Here is a 14,702-nt window from a genome sequence, read left to right on the forward strand (position 1 = left end):
TGCTTCCAAAGAAGAGAGGTAGGGCAGCCCCCCTCCTTACGGTCGGGCTGTGCAAGTGACTATTATAAAGAATTCTGTACAGACAGGAGGGGAAGGGAAGGTTGCAGGGGGTAAACTGACAAGCACTGCCTGTGTGGTGGGGTGAGGAATAAGAAGTCATATGGACATAATGTGAGGGAAACGGCCACGTGCCTCTGTGGTCTTGCTCCCAGAAACCTATCTCCCCAGTCTAATCTTAAGCAAATATCACACAAATCCCAGCTGAAGGAGACTCTACAAAAGGCCTGACAAAATACCTGTACAATGACCAAGGTCATCATCACAAACAATCCAAGTCTGAAACACTGTTAGAACCAAGAGGAACCTGAGGGAACTTGGCCAGTAAATGTAATAAGAACCCTGGAGAGGATCCTGGGGCACAAAAAAGGGACATTAGGTGATAACTAAGGAAATCTGTATCCAGTATAAATGCTCACTAATAATGTGATAGTCCATTGTTCCTTAGTGGTGACAAAGGTGCCATCCTAATGATAGGATCATATCAGGATCAGCTGAGCATGGGATAGATGAGAACACTTGTACTGCTTTAAGGGATCCTATAAACCTAAAACAGTTCTAAAATAATAAGTGTATTTACAAAGCAATTCCTCTTCCCTTAGGAAAGACAGATTATGGACCTGTCCACTGTTCTTGCACACCATTGTCCGTGATTCCTCACTATCCTAGAAAGTAAAGATCACCGTGGTTGCTTTGGAGTTGCCTTGATATTATCAACAATTTGAAAACCCAACCATGGAGAAATTTCTGTGAATTAAGTCCAGAGCCGGCCATTACAAATATTATCTGTGCCCTAACGGTTTCACATTACTGAGATGAGTTCCATGTTCTATGGAGCAAAATTCGGGTTTTCAAGATAGAAAATCTCTAAGCATGGTTCTCCCACGAGTAATGAAGCCTGTGTTATTTCACGGTCCCTGCTTCTGCCGAGCTATTTTTCTCCTGGATATTTTCATAGATTTTTTTTTTCTAACGGTGGCTGCTGTTCAAACTTACATAATAGAATTGTCACACTTTATAAACTGTGTTGAATATTCTAATCTCTCTCATTTGAAGAGGTCCTCTATTTCATGCCCAACTAGCTTTGAGGTCCTCCCGAGGTAATCAGGCAGTGGTTGGCACCTGGCATGTAACAGCCGCGGCCGTGCGGAGAGTCCATAAATCCAATCTCTGTGTAAGAGCCACGGGAAGCAGAGCCTTCCCGCTTACATCCCTGGCAGGCTGCTCTGTCGGACTCCGAGGCTGGCCCCGATAAACCGGATTTGAGGGGAAAGCTTCTGTTGTTGATTGCATCCTACCTTGTGACTTAGATGTCAATTCCAACAACTGATTTCTCCAGAGCAAGGGTAGAGGCTGGATTTTTCAGGCCATTCTCTTATTGCGTTGATGCTATTTTAGTGGTTCAGTTACCTCAGTAGTTTGTAATCACAACCCCTGCAGCCTTAGGGAGACCATTGTGCTGATCCCATGGGACAAATGGTCTACCCTGAGAATCCCGTCCACACTGCTATTCCTGCTGCACCTCAGGTGGCTGGGTTGCTGATGCCCATTCTTAACGAGTCACAACTGGGAATTCCGTCTGACGGAGAGAGATTGCACGCATTTACAGCAGAGGCCGTTCCCCACAAGGTGCTGCTGTTTAACTCAGCCTGACGGAGGTCTTCCCAGGTCCTCCTGAGAAGTAGGAACAGACTCCACCTCACTGTTACCGTGAACGTCATCGATACCGCTCACCTGACGCCTGTGGTCTTCCCCCAGAGCGCTGCAGGTAGATACGTATGCCTTTTGAAAACTTTATTTCTGCTTTATCAGAGCCATACATCTTCCCTTATCAGCATCAAAGCATGACAACAGGAAAGAAAAACGTCCTCATGCTCGCCTCTGCCTCTCCTATTTCTTCTTATTTTTTTTAATATATTTTATTGATTTTTCTTACAGAGAGGAAAGGAGAGAGATAGAGAGCTAGAAACGTCGATGAGAGAGAAACATCGACCAGCTGCCTCTTGCACCCCCCCTTCTAGAGATGTGCCTGCAACCAATGTACCTGCCCTTGACTGGAATCGAACCCGGGACCTTTCAGTCTGCAGACAGATGCTCTACCGCTGAGCCAAACCGGTTTCTGCTGCCTCTCCTATTTCTTGATGGGAGAGGCGATACAGCATCACCAAGGAACCCAGAAAACAACAAGCAAAAGTTGTCTGGGAAATAAATGAAAAGAAACATAGCTAATACACATAGATGTATGTATATATGGATACACTAATGTGTATGCTCATAGCTAATACAGATGAATGTGTGTATGTAAGTTCCTGAGCCACTGAGAATTCACATAAAGCAAGCACTTAATTTTCTATTTTCTTATTTTATTTTCAACATGTCCGTTTAAACTTAATGATGAGGATGCATTTTAAATGAAAGGATGACTAGAAGAAAAATTCCAAACTGCAAAAAATAAATGCATGTATATATTGGCTAACTCCTCATAAAAATAATAATAAAAAAAAAATAAAAAAGTGGTTTTACTCTGAAAGCAGCAGAATTCCTAATCAACATTTTCCAATTTTTTAATTTTTTTTTACTCCTGCCTGGCCAGTGTGACTCAGTGGTTGACCATCAACCTATGAACAGGAGGTCATGGTTCAAATCCCAGTGAGGGCACATCCCAAGTAGGGAGCACGCAGAAGGCAACCAATCGATGATTCTCTCCCATCGATGTTTCTATCTCTCTCCATTTCTCTCTGAAATAAAAAGATATTTAAAGATATGTATTTTTATTCCTTTATTAAACTCAGTCCTTATCCCATCATGATCACAAATCATGTAGGTAAAAATCAACTCTCCTCTACACTTACTTGGGACTCCATTTGTATAGATCACCTACTTTTGTTCATTTAAATAATTAATAGGATATCTAATCTACACAAAGCATAGCAACAATCTCAAGTTAGAATTCATTTTTAATAAATTCTATTTATGTGCTAAGAGTCACCTCACTAACACTAATAAAAGCTAAAATATTTATGTTTGTCAATGACTTAAACAGTAATTAGTTCATATTTATCTGAATGCAGGACAATTATTTTTGTATCTGTCAGCATTCTTTAGCATTAAGTGAAAAGATGCAATTTTTAGTTAAAAGTATTTTCAAGGTCCATTTTTAAAAATCTACTTGCTGTATATATCTCATGACAAAATAAATAGCACAGGTTTTCATATAAGACAACATAGTTTCAAAATCAAGCACAAGGACCACCTAGGTTTTTATTAGTATAGAAGTTGAAATTAAATGGGAAACCAAATATAAAAATAAAATGTAAACTATAAAATACTATGGAAAACTGATTTTTTATATGTATTCAAAAGAAAGAAACATTTATAGATACTGTGATATTGAAGTGAGAGGACATACTTGGTATTTTCCCAAAAATGTTAGGTAAGATAAGGAAATGGTTTATAAAATAAAAATGCTTTTCAAAAATTTCAGGTAGGATAAGGAAATGGTTTACAAAATAAAAAATTTCCCAAAAATTTCAGGTAAGATAAGGAAATGGTTTATAAAATAAAAATGCTTTTCATGTAATTGGGCTTATGTGCCGGATACTTTATGAGAAGACTGATCTATAAGCATCAATAATGTCCAGGTTGGGTCTACTCTGTGTTCCTTTATATCTTCCCTGAACATCACAGAAAAATAATCCCAGCATGCTTGAAGCATGAGCAGAGGGAAATGAGTAGAGGGAAATGAGCCATTGTAAGTACCTGGAGCATCTGTCTTCTTAACAAGACCTGCCCTCCAGGAAACTCTCATACCTGAGTGCTAAATTGCAGTGATGGTCAGGAGGGAGGAACCCACCTGCAGAAAGAGAGACACAAATCCCAGAGCACACTGCTGTCCTTCCCACCAGAGGGGTGGCAGGAGGGAGCTGAGAAGCATTGGGGAAGTTCACAGCCCCAGCCACAGGCCCCGGAGACTGAGTCTTCCCCTCCAATGAAAGGACTGTGCCCTCTCCTACATTGTGCTCCCAGCCATGTTATGAAGGGCTCATCTATTGATGCTCCTTGGACCCAGCATGGAATGTCCATGACACACAGCACATTGCCATGCAAAAGGGCTACAAACCCTGTTTGCAAATCCAGAATAAGCACCAGAATGGCAGCAATGATACAAGGGCCGGGAGGGAGGAATTAAGACTATTTTGTTGTTATAAGGTCTTTGCACTGCCTCTGAAGCAACATAGAGCTGCTTAAAATTGGATGTTAACTACCTATATATTGCAAACTCTAGTACAACCACCAAAAGAAGTTTTCTTTTTCTTTTCTTTTTTGGGGGGGAGGGGGGTCCCGAGGAGTACAATTGATATTTTGAGAAAGAAGAGGAAATACAATCACATAAAAAGCTCAATTCAAACCACAGAAGGCAGGAAAAGTATGAAAGACAGAAACAGGAACAAAGAACAAGGGCAACAAGTGGAAAACAGTGATAAATATGGTAGATATTAATTCAACTACATCAACAATCACCTCACATGACAATGGTTAAATACACCCATGAAAAGGTGGGGGTTGTCAAATGGATCAAGAGACATGACCCGCCGAAACCGGTTTGGCTCAGTGGATAGAGAGTTGGTCTGCGGATTCAAGGGTCCCGGGTTCGATTCCAGTCAAGGGCATGTGCCTTGGTTGCATCTCTAGTAGGGGGTGCGCAAGAGGCAACTGATGGATGATTCTCTATCATCGATGTTTCTAGCTCTCTGTCCCTCTCTCTTCCTCTCTGTGAAAAATCAATAAAATATGTTTAAAAAAGAGAGAGAGACAGGACCCCAGGACATGTCTCCAAGTACCCTGCTTTCCATAAAAGACACATGAGGATTAAACAGAAAGGACTGGAGGAAGACATGCCGTATTAACACTAATGAAAAGAAAGCAGGGTTACCTGCATTAATGTCAGACAGAGCAGTCTGCAGAGCAGAGAAAGTTATCAGGAACAGAGGGGAGAAGTTATTAGGAATATTATAAAATGACAAAAGGGCCAACATTCTAAAACGACATCACACTCTTTGATGCCATTGCGCCTGCCAGCAGAGTGTGAAAACACAGGAGGCAAAACCTGTTGCTAGAACTGCAAGAACAAACAGATTAATGCACCAGTCCAGTAGAAGACTTTAAAACTTCTATCAGAAAGGGATAGTTCCAACAGGGAGAAAATTAGTAGGGTCCTAGTAGAACTCAACATCGCCATCAATTAATTGCTAAAATGAACACTGATAAACGAAATCTATAAAATGAAGGCCAGGTGAAAAGATAATCTTACCTATCCCCATCTATTAAATTCCAGAAACTAATAATCTGAAATAGAACCTGTATGGATATGAAAGAAACTATTCAGAAAAGTTATGGACGACTAAAGAGCAAAAAATACACAGCATGATCCAGCTGCTAAATCAATCGAGTCCTAGATTCATGTAGATTGCTCTGTTCGAAGCAAGTGTGCATTGATAGGCAACAGAACTGGGTCAGGTGGCGAGGTTAGCCTGGTTGGTGATTTTGGGCAAAATAACGGGTTTAGCAAGGTTGGCTCAGGCTCAGATAGGAAACTCCCCTCCCCCCTTCTCCTAAAACAGGCGAGATGAAATTCCATAAGAATGTTTTCCATCTTTCAAAGACGGTTACCATATATTCCAGCCTCTGATACTTATTTGGCATAAATAGGGTAGTTGTTATTTTCAGCATTTTCCACAAAGTTTTGGAAATAATAACCTGGTTGGTATGTCCAGCGCTGGTTTTTGTCCTTCGGTAAATCTCATTCAGCCTCAGCCTCCTCTCCTGAACCCTTACATTGGATTAACTGTAGCTACCATTGTGTGATTGATATGAGGACTCAAAAAAGAAAAAAAACACAATAAAAAATCACAGCTATTAAAATTGCTCAGCAATAGGGCAATATACCATGGTATAATATAAAAAAAAAAAAAGGCCTGGGGTTGGGGCCAGAGTCCCAAGTTCACACCCCAGTTCTTTCCCTTCCTAATGCATCACTTTAGGGAAGCAGCTTAATTTCCCCTGGCATCATGCATAAAACCATAGAATGGCGTTAACTATGGCACACAATGGCTGTGAACTTAAAACCAAATTCCCTAAAATCTGAGAGAGGGGGGCAGTGCTCTGTAGGGACCCCCAGGACTACATTGGGCCCACCTGGCAGCCCAAGATCACCCAAGATCACCTCCCTCATTAAGGTCAGGTGATGAGCTAACCTCATTCCACCTGCTACCTCTGCCGCTCAGCCCCGCCTCCTACCCCATCCAAGGGTTCTACGTGTTCGAACATGGACGTCTCTGAGGCTGTATCCACAACAGCAGCACCTCTGAGGTAGGTCCGGCTATTCTTACTTATAAGGAAGCTGTATGTTCATGTTTTGTTTTAGGATAAGGCTCTCTGTATGTATTGATATTTAGGTCCTTCATATGCTTTTCACTCAGAGCCGGACCCACAGAAAGATCCCAATGACCGACCATCACAAAGGGCTCTCTGGTATGTGTTGCTTAAAATGTTAAAACACAAAAGCACGGAGTCCCACTTTGGCTGAACAAAAGCCTACATTTTATTGTCACGTGATAATAGTATTTATGCTAATTCACCCACCATTCTTTGAAGAAAACTAAAATGCCAGACTTTTTATTCCATCTATTTTGAAGGAGACCATATCCTTTCTAGGCAAGTCTGGAGTCCATCGTAACTTGTCATCTTAATGTTTTATGGTAGGAAGAGCATGCAAGTTGGAGTGAAGCAGGTGTATGTTTGAAACATGTCTACGCATTCCCAGAAGGCAGCTTTGGGGAAGTTAGGCACAGCAACCTCACGCTATAGAGATAATTCCTTCTCGGTAGCAATGTCGTGACAAATGAGACATTCTGGATATAAAGCACCCACCACAATGATTGACGTAATTGCCCACTTGGCCTGCACTCACTTGCGATGCACACCTGGACCAGTACATTTAGTGTGTGGGTCTGCCGTTGGTCAGCATGGGTCCCAGAATAAATACCTTGGCTTTTGGGTCCTCAATTTCTTTATCGGTGAAAGAGGACTTAAATAATTATTTTCTCTGAGGATTAAATGTAATCCTGAATATGGAAGCACTTGTAAACTATTAAGAGACATCGTTAATATTACTCTGGAGCCACTGTTGTTTGTTGTTGTTTTTTTTAATATGTTTTTATTGATTTCAGAGAGGAAGGGAGAGGGAGAGATAGAAATATCAATGATGAGAATCATTGATCGGCTGCCTCCTGCAGGCCCCAACTGGGGGTCGAGTCCACAGCCCGGGCCTGTGCCCTGACCGGGAATCAAGCTGTGACCTCCTGGCTCATAGGTCCACACTGAACCCGTGAGCCACTCTGGTTGGGCCGGGACCATTAGTTTTAAGTTCAGAAATTCTAAACGCTTAAAGGGTCATTAGTGCTTCACATCTCAGAACATGGGAGTCAATGGGCTGTCTCATTTTCACTTAGGATGCTGCGTAACTATTGAAGCCAAAGCCAAGAAACGTTTCTGAGCCAGAACGTACAAGTTTTCCCTGGGCCTCCAACTCCATTGTCTGCGGAACATGCCAGAACAGAGAAATCCTAGCAGCATCACCAGGCGCGTGTCTGCATTTCAAACAGGCTCGCTGCCGTCTGCTCCTTCCGATAAGAGAGACTGCGAGGAGGAAGGAGAAGACTCACTGAGGAGGAGGAATGGGACTCCCACCCCTGCAGCCTCAGCTCCTGCACATGCACCAGCTAAGGGGTGCATTTGGACGGGATTTGCGTTCCCTGTGGCCGCACTCGCACGCACTGCGCACAGCTAATGGTGCAATTTGGGCAATGAGTCCGCATCTGCTACCTTTCAGCCACAAGGCACAACAGGGGGAGTGTGATTGGGGAATTCACTTGTCTCCGTGGTTCTTATGTTTTTAGAAAGCTAAAATGAGAGGGGTTTCTACCTAGACAAGGGTGGATAGATAGATAGATAGATAGATAGATAGATAGATAATTGATAGATGATTGATAGATAGATAATAGATAGATAGATAATTGATAGATTATAGATAGATAGGTGATAGATAGATGAGATAGATAGAAGGTAAATAGATAGATGAGATAGATAGGAGGTAGATAGATAGATAGATAGATAGAAGGTAGATGATAGATAGTAGATAGATAGATGAGATAGATAGAAGGTTGGTAGGTAAATAGATATAGAGAGAGAAAGGGAGAGAAAGAAAGAGATCTGTGAGTGTGTTTGTGTATATGATGTAAGAACTACTATAATAATGTAGCTCTCTAATAGTAATGACCACTAAACTTAAATTATCTGAACTAATCTAAATAAAAAGCCTCCAGTTAAAAATAATTAGTAGGACTTTAGCTGTTAACATGACATATTAAACTATATAACTTATACAATTTGTATTATGTCTACACTAGGTTTACACAGTAAAATTAAAATATTTTCTCACATATATGCACAGAAATTCCTGGAGGTATACATTTTAAAATATTAATAACGCATATTTCTGATGAGTGTAATATGATTTCAGTTGCTAGTGAACTTTTCATGGAAATTTTTAACTTTTTACCTGTCTTCCTGTACTCGGATTTTTTTAAAATCCTGAACCTATATTGCCTTATATATTTAAAAGACACTCACCTCATTAACAAAAGGAGAATTGGAAATTAAATCTAATTTGATCTAATAGTCTAATTTTAAAGTAGTCTTGCATTGGAGTCAGGAAGTTAGTTCTGTCTCTAGAACTAGAATTAATATTGAGGGACATCTAAATGACCTATCTTCCTTTCTCATCAGTGAAATTGAAACAATATAGTCAGATCTAGTCCACCTTTCAGAGTTGGTTATGGCTAAACCCAGATTTACTGAGACATACTCTGTTATTAGGGCTGCTATGGTAACACATGTGGTCAGGTGTCTTGCTCCCAAGTGATGGAGGCATTTCTGTATACATTCCGGGGAAATTTCCATTTGCTTGAATAATTCAGATAATATCATTGACAAAACCCGCTATTCATTCAAAATGCAAACTCATTTTAAGTGGATGCTCTATGCTGGCAGTGCTGCATAATATTTGTGCCTTAAAATAGCTATTTCATAAGTTTCCAGGACAAAAAGTGATGGATGACCAATATTATTATGCAAAATCCCACATTTGACATTTCTCCCACTTAGCATGCATTTTAGTCCACTAGAAGAGAGTCACAAAGAATAAGGATAAGAATAGACTTTATGTCTTTGATTTTACCTATATTTTACTCTGCTCTGCCCCCACCCCCAATAGGATATAACTATTACAATTTTTAAAATATATTTTATTGATTTGTTTACAGAGAGGAAGGGAGAGGGATAGAGTTAGAAATATCGATGAGAGAGAAACAGCAATCAGCTGCCTCCTGCACACCTTTTACTGGGGATTGCCTGCAACCAAGGTACATGGCCTTGACCGGAATTGAACCTGGGACCCTTGAGTCCTCAGGCCGATGCGCTATCCACTGAGCCAAACCAGTCACGGCAGCAATCACAATTTCTTATTTATATTCTTGAAAGTGCTACAAAATCACCTCCCAGTGTAGACGGGAAAGCAGGCTGTAGACTGCAGAGGGAGAAGACAAGTGTGGCTCCCCAACTTGTCCTTTGCTGCCCCCTTAATTCCTCAGCAAATTCTGAGCTTACTGGAGGCTGATGGGGAGTGGGGTAAAACCGTATAAATGAATGAATGAATGAATCAATCAACAAACTCTGACCCCCTGGGCTTCATGGCTCCAGCTAGAGAGAGAAGAGGAAAAGTGTGTGTGTGGGGGGGGGGGGGGGGCGCGCGCGCAGAGAAAGGCAATGCACACGTGCAGCTAGCAGGAGAAACCCTCCCAGTTGGCAGTCTCTGCAGTCACCTTAGGTTCGGTGCCTGCCTCAGTCCTATGCTCTCCGAATGCCTGTGCTCCTGCAGAGAGCAATGAGTGTGTATACAACGCGTGCGTGTTCATTCTGAAGGTCTGGCCTCCTGGCAGGTGTGTGGCAAAGCTAAAAGAGTGGTCTCAATTCTAGGGGACCGTGGACCTCCTATGGTTTGATTGTCTGCTGCCTCGGAGAAAATGTCACAGTGGAATAATGGGCACCACTATGGCAACAAAGGCTCCAGACTGGTGCTTAGAGACTTGGAGGATCACACCCTTCCCCCCAATAGAACTTTCTTTCCTTCCAGCCAATGACCACCTCCTAACAATACAATCCTGAGAACATCCGTCATGCCTCTTCCCCAGGGCGGCCGCAGCATCGCGCAGATACGAGCTCATCCATCCCCGGTTTCTGTGTGCTTTGGGGGAGCCATGCCGTGCCTGGGCTCCTTTTCCCCAGCCTTACAGAGGGCTCAGCGTTCCGAGAAAGGGCTGTGTGTAGACGATTAAGAAGGAGTTCGTGGACGAAAGATAGTTTTGAGAGACATTGGGGGTCAGAGGAGCTTCCAGCTGAAGGAGCTAGAAGGCTCTCCTCCTTGACCAAGGACCTGTGCTTTTATTAAACACAATTTGTCCCAAGGCGAGGTGGAGACATACACTCCAAAGCAGGGGTCCTCAAACTTTTTAAAGTGGGGGCCAGATCACGGTCCCTCAGAGAGCTGGAGGGCCGGACTATATGAACTACTAATTCCTACTGTAACACCTCGGCTGTGCTCACTGCCCAAAAAACCTGGCGGGCCGGATCAGACTCCTCTGCGGGCCGCATGTGGCCCTCGGGCCGTAGTTTGAAGATGCCTGCTCCAAAGGGTACAGTGGCAAAGGGTTTACAAAGATTGTCAGTTTGGGGAATAGCCTACAGCTGTTCAGGTGTTTGGACAACAGGAGGCAATAAAATGCCCTGAGCTGTCTGGCAGTTAACAACCATCCTATTCAGGTTTGGGGGAAGTGCCTTAGCCGTTTCCAACAGGTGAACTACATGTGACTCACCCCTGTTGAGCTCCCCAAGCTTCACCACCCTTTTGGTAAAACTCTTGTAATTATGACATGCTGGGATTGGTTCTCGGCAGAACCGTGTGTTATTGAAGTCACCTGACTCAGCAGAAGCAGGGCACGGAGAGGGAAGAGGCATTCAGGCGCGAGCTGTAGGGCTGAGCCCTGCCACCCTGGGCCTCGGATTTTGCTTGTTTGGGTTGGGGGGAGGGGGCTGCTTTCACATAACGACCCGGCCTGACTGTTTTCTGTGGCTGCGATCTGGGCACCAACAGCATCAGCATCACCTGGGAGCCTGTCAGCAGGCAGACTCGGGCCCCATTTCAGAGGTATGGAACATTACTAGGCATTTCACTAAGATAGCCAAGTGATGTGTGTGTGCACTGATGCCGTTTGAGAACAGAGACACTCTGGCATTCAAAAGGCCTACACATGCCCAGCAGGCATGGCTCAGGGATGTAGCCTGTGCCTATGAATCAGGAGGTCATGGTTTGATTCTTGGTCAGAGCACATGCCAAGATTGTAGGCTCAGTCCCCAGTGGGGAGCTGAAATCAAGAAAAATATATCTGTTTTTTGAAAGTCCCACCAATTTTTTGCTTTGCTTTTTAAGATTCTTCCTACACATTTAGTAGGTAGCTGTTTACCAACCACATCTCCCTTTCCCCGGAGCACGGGGCTAGGTCCGTTTCCACTTCCCCGTGCTGTGAAGTGGGTCCTGTGACAGCTTTGGCCAGGGACACTGGGTGAGAACAGTAAACACTCCTTTCCTCAGCCCACGGGGCCTCTGCTCTTCCTTTTCCTTCAGCGTGACTGGGAAGTAGGGAATCCGCTGGAATTATCACAGCCTCCAGCAGCCAGGACCCTGAGTGACTGTAGAGTAGGGCCCCCCATGGCTGAGTGGAGGGGGGGGGGAGGCTCGAGCTCGGGGACTGAAATGCTCTGTGTGAAGCCATGGAGTGTCAGGGTTCGTCAGTTAGAGAAGGAAAGTACCATGGTAACATTTTAGTCAGTTTGAGAGGAAATTATTAAATTACAAAAATAGCGACTTGTGACATAGTTAAAAGGCTGGTAGGTAGGTAATTTTGGGGCTGATGGGGCCCCATTAGCTGAATGAGTACAACCTCGATTCTTGTGGATTCATTTTATGTCATGTTTCTCTTTCTTCATAACTTCCTCCCTCATCTCTCCTTGTGATCTATTATTCATCATCCCCTCGATTCTAGAATTCCTTAGGTTGCTTAATTATTCTCTTTTGCAAAGCCATGGAAGCAGACAGAAATTCCTAGTTACGGTTCCAGTTTTGTAGATGCACCGTGCACCCTGACCTTTGTTATTACTTATGCATGGCAGCAGGGGGCCATGGAGGTTCATAAGCACATTAGCAGCCCTTACTCGTGCCTCCTTCTGAAAATATGTTTAATAATTCATGCATCTATTCGAAATGTTTGTTTATTTGGTCTTTATTATAAGTGAGCCACTTGTGGAAAAATTAGAAATCCCCACAGGCAGAAAAATTACCTCTCCTGATTGATGGAGTTTTAATAAATGAGTTATAATTAGCTTTCTGATTTCTTGTTGTGACTGGTCTCCTCAAACACAACATACTTGCAGGCATAGATACAAACACGGTTTCTATTTTGAAAAGAACTCTGCAGTCATGTGGAGAAAATGATATAAAATTGCGGATCATTATATAGCTTTTTATAAATTTTTCTCTGTAGAATAAAGCCATAAAATGGGCAGGCAGTGTCTGATTATAAATGACACAGCCAAACCATTTGTCAGTCATTCATTAGTGAAAACATTTTATTTATAGGTTCGAAGACATCACAAAGCAGGAAAATAATAGCTTAATGAGAAAACACTATGAGTTTTTAAAGAAAAATCATATTTTTAAAGAAAAGGATAAAAGGAAATTTAAGTTCCTCTCTTTACTTCCTTTACTAGGATTCATAAATTGAAAAGGAAAAAAAAACAATGCTGATGAATAGCCATATTTAATGTAAAGTTAATTATGTATGCCATCTAAGCTAATTTCAGTCTAAGAAGGAAACAAGAGTATTTTGAAGATTTTGAAGTAAATTAACTTAAACCTAGCTAGCTTGCCCAATTTAAAAAAAAAAAAAAATTCTTGTAATCCTGACAGCAAATAGTAGGGATGATTATTTTCATAATGTATAGATTGTTCATGTTCATCTTTTCTTTCCTTTCTTCTGCTTTCTCCTACATCTGAGAACATATAAGCTCATTATACCACACAGCTTCTTTCCCCTTTTCTTTCCCCATGTCTTTTAAAGTTCTGGAAAATGTCAGACCCACGTCCAGCCATTCAACGGCCCAGAATCTGCTTCTTTTTCAGACTCATTCCTGGCTCACCTTGGGGATCCACCGTGGCTACATCAGCTCGTTGTGGTTTCAAAAGCCTTCGGCTCAGGGTCATGGCGATCTGACCTTCAGGTTGCTTTTCCTCTGTCACATCCTCTATCCTTCCCTCCTCCACCCCCGCATTCAGTAGCCACTTTTCTTTTTTCCAATTACTGTTTACTTCAATATTATTTTGTATCTGTTTTCAGATGTTCCCGATGTCCAGCATAGTGGCCAGACGATCAAACAACCTACATTCTGTAAGTGTCGCCCTGATATTTCCAGGACCCGCCTGGCACCGTGCATACATAGTACAATATCACTGACTGTCTTTCCTGGGCTGCACTTTGCATCCCATGTCAGTTTGGTAACAGGAGTCTGTACTTCCCAATCCCCTTTACACCAAGTCCCAAACCCCCCTCCTCTCTGGCAACCTTGACTGTATTCTCTGTATCTATGAGTCTGTTTCTGTTTTGCTTGTTTGTTTATATTATTCCTTAGATTCCATATATAAATGAAGTCATATGGTGTTTGTCTTTCTCTGGCTGACTCATTTTACTGTCTATTTATTGGTATTAAGATAATATTAAGTTTGGGTATTAACCCTTTATCTGATGCATCATTGGCAAATATGCTCTCCCATTCAGTGGGCTGTCTTTTTATTTTGCTGATGGTTTCCTTTGCTGTGCAAAAGCTTTTCAGTTTGACATAGTCCCACTTGTTTATTTTTTCCTTTTGTTTCCCTTGCCTGAGGAGATGTATCAGGAAAGATATTACCAAGAAAAACATCAAAGATTTTACTGCTTATATTTTTTAGGATTTTTATGATATCAGATCTTACTTTTAAGTCTTTAATCCATTTTGAGTTCATTATTGTGTATGGTATAAGTTGTGGTCTGGTTTCATTTTTTACACGTATCTGTAAATTTTCCCCAAGCCATTTATTGACTAGCCTGTCTTTACCATTGTATGTTTTTGCCTCGTTTGTCAAATATTTATTGTCTATAGAGATGTGGGTTTATTTCTGGACTCTAGAATCTCTTCCATCGGTGTAAATGTCTGTCTTTATGCCAGTACTATGCTGTTTTTATCACTATGGCCTTGTAGGATAGATTGATATCTGGCAGTGTGATTCCTTTAAGTTTGCTTCTCTTTTTCAAGATTATTATGGCTATCCGGGGCCTTTTGTGATTCCATATAAATGTTTGAATTATTTCTACTGGTCCTGTGAAATACCTCACTGATATTTTTATAGGAATTGGGTTGAATTTATAGATTACTTTTTG

General features: G+C 42.0%; 1 long non-coding RNA gene across 1 annotated transcript; it reads left to right on the top strand.

Moving 5' to 3' along the window:
- The first annotated feature begins 872 nt into the window (after positions 1-872).
- LOC123651585 lies at positions 873-14,153 on the top strand. The gene is made up of 3 exons (XR_006740394.1): positions 873-883; positions 2,296-2,301; positions 14,008-14,153. It is a non-coding gene; the product is annotated as an uncharacterized LOC123651585 (long non-coding RNA).
- The last annotated feature ends 549 nt before the right edge of the window (positions 14,154-14,702 follow it).

Source organism: Pipistrellus kuhlii, unplaced genomic scaffold (assembly GCF_014108245.1).
Source record: "Pipistrellus kuhlii isolate mPipKuh1 unplaced genomic scaffold, mPipKuh1.p scaffold_m20_p_6, whole genome shotgun sequence".
Classification (NCBI taxonomy): Eukaryota; Metazoa; Chordata; class Mammalia; order Chiroptera; family Vespertilionidae; genus Pipistrellus; species Pipistrellus kuhlii.